Source organism: Hippocampus bargibanti, linkage group LG06, assembly GCF_051943395.1.
Source record: "Hippocampus bargibanti isolate YZ-2025 linkage group LG06, ASM5194339v1, whole genome shotgun sequence".
Taxonomy (NCBI): Eukaryota; Metazoa; Chordata; class Actinopteri; order Syngnathiformes; family Syngnathidae; genus Hippocampus; species Hippocampus bargibanti.
The window spans coordinates 11395261-11401296 of record NC_142739.1 but is presented as its reverse complement, the minus strand read 5'-3'; the positions used below and the strand labels follow the sequence as shown (position 1 = coordinate 11401296).

Here is a 6036-nt window from a genome sequence, read left to right as displayed (position 1 = left end):
GTGTGTTTATTATTGGCCACGAGGCGCTTATCCGACTTGTGATTGGCCAAATTCCACTGTCAATCAATATATCTCCCGCATTCCATTTCGAAGGGCGGTGTATAGATTCTACTGATCTAGAGTCAGTTTACGCTAGCTTTTAATGGTTTGCCTTTGTTTACAGGGAGAGTAAGGCTGAACTCGGATCTACTCCACACTGTCCATGATTAATCGCTACAAGTATGTTTTAAACGATTGACTTGTTTGAACACTCCACGTTTACGACCCCGTCACTCTTTGAAAAAAGCACGTCTCCTCTCGAGGTACGTTCCAAAACAAAGAGGTAGAAAACCACACGAGTGGCAATTTTTTACATTTATAAGATTTCCTTTTTTTAAATTACATCACGCGTGCGTGTGTTTGTACGTTGTGTGTCTAGAGGCGTTGATCCACTGTGGGTTGAGAAGCGCGCCAATCAAGCGGCGCCCTCGCACGTAAGAGTAATTTGACCGATTTACACCGCATCGCGTGCGAACGCATCGCTTGTCGTGACAACGGGACAGATGCTTCTCAGGCAAAGGCTGCCTACAGTGCGGGGAGCGTGGCCGCGTCACGGCGCATGCTCTCCTACTACCTCTCTGGCCGGCGGAGGATGAGGACAACGGTGTCCCGCTTAACAACGGTAAGTCAAACTATAACAATGTTGACTCAAAGCAGCAGGTGTTGTGTTGGGGTTCGTCTTCTGTGCGTGTGTGTATGTGTGCGCGCGCCCGTGCTTGTGTATGTACGTGTGTGTATGTGTGTGTACGTCAAGTGTATTTGTGCGCTGGTTGTTGAGGGTGCTTGCCAGGCTGTGCGTGACGCCGGTCCAGCAGACGTCAGTTTGAGTGGGTGATGTAGTGTGAGGGAGGCACGCAACGGCTCAAGCTCAGGCCACTTGCTAGTGTTGCTATGTTGGAGCGCTTGTATTTGGCACCTATTCATTTTTGAATAGACGGTTAGTAAATGCCACTTTGCTCATTAATATTATATTGCTATTGTAGAACATATGGCTGTTTTTGTGCACGACTGACTTGTACAAATATTTTTTTTGAAATGAACGTTGAATGTTCCTCCTTTATATATTCTCGTGGAGAGCATTTCTGGACACCGGAGCGTATTGTGCAACAGGATTCCCCATAAGCTTTTGCTTCAAATTAGTAGTGAGTTTCTAAACTTACTGAAACGTATACTTTATTACAATGCTGACAGTGCAGTAACACACTAATAGAAAATTAAAACCACCACAGTCTTGTTTTGCATGATATATTTTGACAGCATATAGACAAATAAGTGGTGGAAACAATAGAACAAATGCACCCTAGGTAATAGCTACTCGACGACGTCTTTTTTACAAATATTTTATTGTACTTTGACTGGCATATTGCTGTTTCCCTCCCACACCATGTTTGTTCCTTCATAGAATAGAAATACATGTAAACCTGGTTAAAATAGGCATCATAGCATGGTAAAGGTGTTTGACATTGACTATCCATAGATAGACAGACAGACAGACAGACATACATACATAAAATGCATATGGATTTATATAACGCTTTAACATTAGCTGAAGCTGTAACAAAGCGCTTATCAAAACAGTTCAGATAAAGTAAAATAATCAAACCAACACATTATATAAAAAAACGGACAGCCATGCAATCCACTTTTCCCTCATACACTTTGTTGTAGAAAGCAAACATATCCAATTAAATAGACATATAATACACATATATACATTTTACATAAAAACAGACAATAGAGTACATTAAATTGATTTGGCATCATTAATTTTTCTTGTAATTTTTTTCTCCCAAAAAATCTCTCATCTTTTGTAGAAGTTCTACAATTCAACATTGAAACCCCACAAGTGTTATACCACATTAAAAGACTGCCCCCAATTTTTAAATGTTTACTCCTTACCAATATATTTCTTATATTATTAAATATTATAAGTGTCACATCTCGTTGCCATCCGGGGCGCGCCCCGCCCCTCCTGTCACCTCCTCCGCCAATCTTGGGAGACGGCCCCTCCAATCATCATTCACCTGGGTTCCCACAGCTGATTGTCATTCACTGATTGTGCCTTCTGCCTATATCTGTCTGTCGCTCACTACCGTCTCCGTCGGAGTATTTTTGGTCATTGCCGTTTCCACTTCCGTGTTGCCAGGTCTGCTGTCATTTAGTTATCTTCCTCCACTCTTCCCTGTTTGTTATTATTTGATGCATGTTCCAGTAAAGACTCTTGATCCATCCAAGCCTGTCACGCCGTGTATTTCGGGTCCTTCCCTATCGCCAAGATTCCGTCGCTCGAGTTCTGCCTCTTTGCACTCGAGCGTCGTCACACAATACTCCGACCACCCATGGACCCCGCCGGCGATGACAGGTATTTTGCCGCCCTTGTGCAAGAGGCGGAGCGTTCGAGCCAGCTGGCCCAGGCGATTGAGGAAATGCGCTACGCCACTTCCTCGCTGGCTCAACGCCTCAAGGAGATGGAAACAGGCATCGCCACCCTCACTGTTCCTTCCCCCCCGCCCGTGGGCAGGCGCACTCCCCCGCTACCCCAACCCTCACGCTACGCAGGCGAAACCGAGCGCTGCGCTCAATTCCTCATGCAGTGTGCGCTCGTGTTTGAACAACATCCTGACGCCTACGTTAGCGATGAGGCTAAGGTAGCCTTCATCACCAGCCTGCTCGCGGGTGAAGCCGAAACATGGGTGCTGGCGGTACGAGAGTCCCGACCGGAGCTGTGCGCCTCGTATCAGGACTTCGTAGCCGAGATACGCCAGGTGTTTCACCATCCAGTGACGGAGGTCGAGGCGGAAGGGAGAATCCTCGACTGCGTCCAAGGGGCCCGTTCGGCCGCAGAATACTCCGTCGCTTTCCGGATCCAGGCCGCTGGCAGCGGCTACGGCGACCGAGCGTTGAGGGGGGTGTTTCGTCGCGGCTTGAATTCCGACCTAAAGGACGAGTTGGCTATCCGCGACGCCGGCACCACCTTCGACGACCTCGTCGAGATTGTCATCGGCTTGGATCATCGTCTCCGAGAGCGGCGAAAGGAGCTGAGCGACCGACGGCCCGAGGTACCCCGAAGCCGACCTCGGTCGACCACACCTGGCAGCGACCGCGCGCAGCCCCAGGAGGGACTCCGTGAACCCATGGTGATAGGGGGGGGAGACGACCGCGCCAACCCGAGGGCTCGTCGCACCCGAGGCCCCCAGCCTAGGACCCACGGCCAATGTAAGTCCCCGCCGAAACGGCGTCCGTTGGGGGCTAAGTCCACAACACGAGTCACACGGTTGGAGCTGGAAAGTGAACTATTTGGCCCCTCCAGCTCCCAAAGAGTGCGGGCACTAGTGGACTCGGGGGCCGACGGGTGCATCATCGACCCCCACTTGGCCGACCTGTTGGGCTGCCAACTTATAGATCTCCTTCCCCCTAAGGAGATCGTCGACCTGGATGGCCGATTATTAGCCCGGGTCACCCACCTCACGGCCCCACTTAAGCTCCGAGTGGCAGGCAACCATGTGGAGCACCGCCAATTTTTTGTTATGCCCTCCCGGAACGCGCCATTGGTCTTGGGTCTCCCCTGGCTCAAGGCCCATGACCCATCCATTTCTTGGGAGGGCCCCACCATTCAGGGCTGGAGCCCCTACTGCTACGCAAACTGCCTGCGGTCGGCTACGGCAGGGCGTAACCCCTCCCGCGGTGGCCCGCCCGAGGCCATCTGCCTCAAAGGCGTGCCACAGTGCTACCACGACCTGCGGGAGGTGTTCAGCAAAGACAACGCCCAATCCCTGCCGCCCCACCGACCGTATGACTGTGCTATTGACTTGCATCCAGGGGCTCCATTACCGGACTCCAGACTTTACCACATTTCACAACCGGAACGGGAAGCCCTGAGCACTTACATAGACTCCTCTCTAGCGGCGGGACTCATTCGCCCGTCGCGTTCCCCGCTGGGCGCAGGGTTTTTCTTTATCGACAAAAAGGACGGATCCCTGCGCCCATGCGTTGACTACCGGGGCCTGAACGACATCACCATCCGCAACAAATACCCTCTCCCCCTCATGGATTCGGCCTTCGCGCCCCTTCAGTCCGCCACCATTTTTTCAAAATTAGACCTTCGTAGCGCCTACCATTTGGTCCGAATCCGTGAGGGGGATGAATGGAAAACAGCCTTCAAGACACCTTTAGGGCACTTTGAATACCTGGTGATGCCGTTCGGGCTCACGAACGCGCCTGCCGTATTCCAGAATTTGATAAATGATGTGCTCAGGGACTTCCTCAATGTTTTTGTTTTTGTTTACCTTGATGACATTCTTATTTTTTCTCGCTCTGCAGAAGAACACCGGCAACACGTCCGACGGGTCCTGGCGCGGCTCCTGCAAAACCGGCTCTATGTGAAGGCAGAGAAGTGTGACTTCCATGTCCGCTCTCTGTCGTTCCTGGGGTTTGTTGTGGAGCAGGGGCAGCTCAGGGCCGACCCCGCCAAAACCAAAGCGGTGGTGGAATGGCCGATCCCAAAGACGCGCAAGCAGCTTCAGCGGTTTTTGGTGTTTGCCAACTTCTACCGCCGCTTCATTCGCGGGTATAGTCAGAAGGCACTCCCCCTCACTAACCTCACGTCCACCAAGCTCCCTTTCAGGTGGACTCCCGATGCTGAGGGGGCTTTCAACCGCCTCCGTCGTGCCTTCACCAACCCCCCTGTTCTGCGTCATCCCGACCCGGAGCTCCCGTTCACGGTCGAGGTTGACGCATCCGAGTCCGGAGTAGGGGCCGTCCTTTCCCAGCGCTCTCCCACTGACCAGAAGCTACGCCCATGCGCCTTCTTCTCCCGCCGACTCAGCCCCGCCGAAGCCAATTATGACGTCGGCAATCGGGAACTGCTGGCGGTCGTCCTGGCCCTGCAGGAATGGAGACACTGGCTTGAGGGAGCTAAACACCCCTTCACCGTCTACACGGATCACAAAAACCTGGCGGCCATCCGGTCGGCCAAGAGACTTAACTCACGGCAGGCCCGATGGTCACTCTTCCTCACCCGTTTTGACTTTTCTCTCACCTACTGCCCAGGGTCACAGAACACCAAGCCCAACGCCCTATCCCGTATCCATGAGCCGGCAGAAAGGGAGGAGACCACCGCCAACATCCTGCCGGCCCAGCGCATCCTGGGCGCCCTGAGGTGGGAGGTTGAGAGAAAAGTCCAGCAAGCCCAGGGAACTACCACCATCCCCAGGGGCTGTCCCAAGGATCGCCTGTTCGTCCCCCCCCCCTCTACGCACTGAGGTGCTTATCTGGGGGCACACATCTAAGATAGCCTGCCACCCGGGGGTCAACAGGACGATCCAACTCATCGCCCAACGGTTCTGGTGGCCGGGGTTTAGGAGGGACATCACCCTGTTCGTGAAGGCCTGCCCGACCTGCGCCCGTGGAAAGGCCTCCCACCAGCCCCCGGCCGGACTCCTCCAGCCCCTACCGGTTCCGTCCAGACCCTGGTCCCACATCTCCGTCGACTTCGTGACAGGCCTTCCCCCCTCCCGTGGCAAGACGGTCGTCCTCACCGTAGTGGACCGATTCTCCAAGTCGGCCCACTTCGTTCCGTTAACCAGGTTGCCGTCCGCCACCGAGACGGCTCAACTCCTGGTTAACCATGTCGTCCGTCTCCACGGGATTCCGACGAACATCGTGTCGGACCGGGGACCGCAGTTCGTGTCCAAGGTATGGAAGCGTTTCTGTCGGTCCCTAGGGGCATCGGCGAGCCTGTCGTCTGGTTACCACCCCCAGACCAACGGACAGACGGAGAGGAAGAACTAGGACCTGGAGGCGGCCCTCCGGTGCGTGTGCCTCCACAACCCGGCGTCGTGGGCCCTGCACCTACCCTGGGTGGAGTACGCCCACAACTCCCTGGTCTCCGCAGCCACAGGTCGGTCCCCATTCATGTCCGCCTGTGGCTATCAGCCGCCCTTGTTTCCCACACAGGAAGGCCAGGTGGAGGTCCCGTCTATCGATCATCACCTCAGA

General features: G+C 53.9%; 1 protein-coding gene across 1 annotated transcript in view; it reads left to right on the top strand.

The window, feature by feature from the left end:
• Window positions 1–521: 521 nt before the first annotated feature.
• LOC148896465 (glucocorticoid modulatory element-binding protein 1-like) overlaps window positions 522–6036 on the top strand; it is a 43311-nt gene continuing 37796 nt past the window's right edge. Inside the window, exon 1 of the mRNA XM_088998323.1 lies at window positions 522–661. The gene's annotated coding sequence lies outside the window, so the exon portion shown is untranslated. The remainder of the gene's footprint in view (window positions 662–6036) is intronic.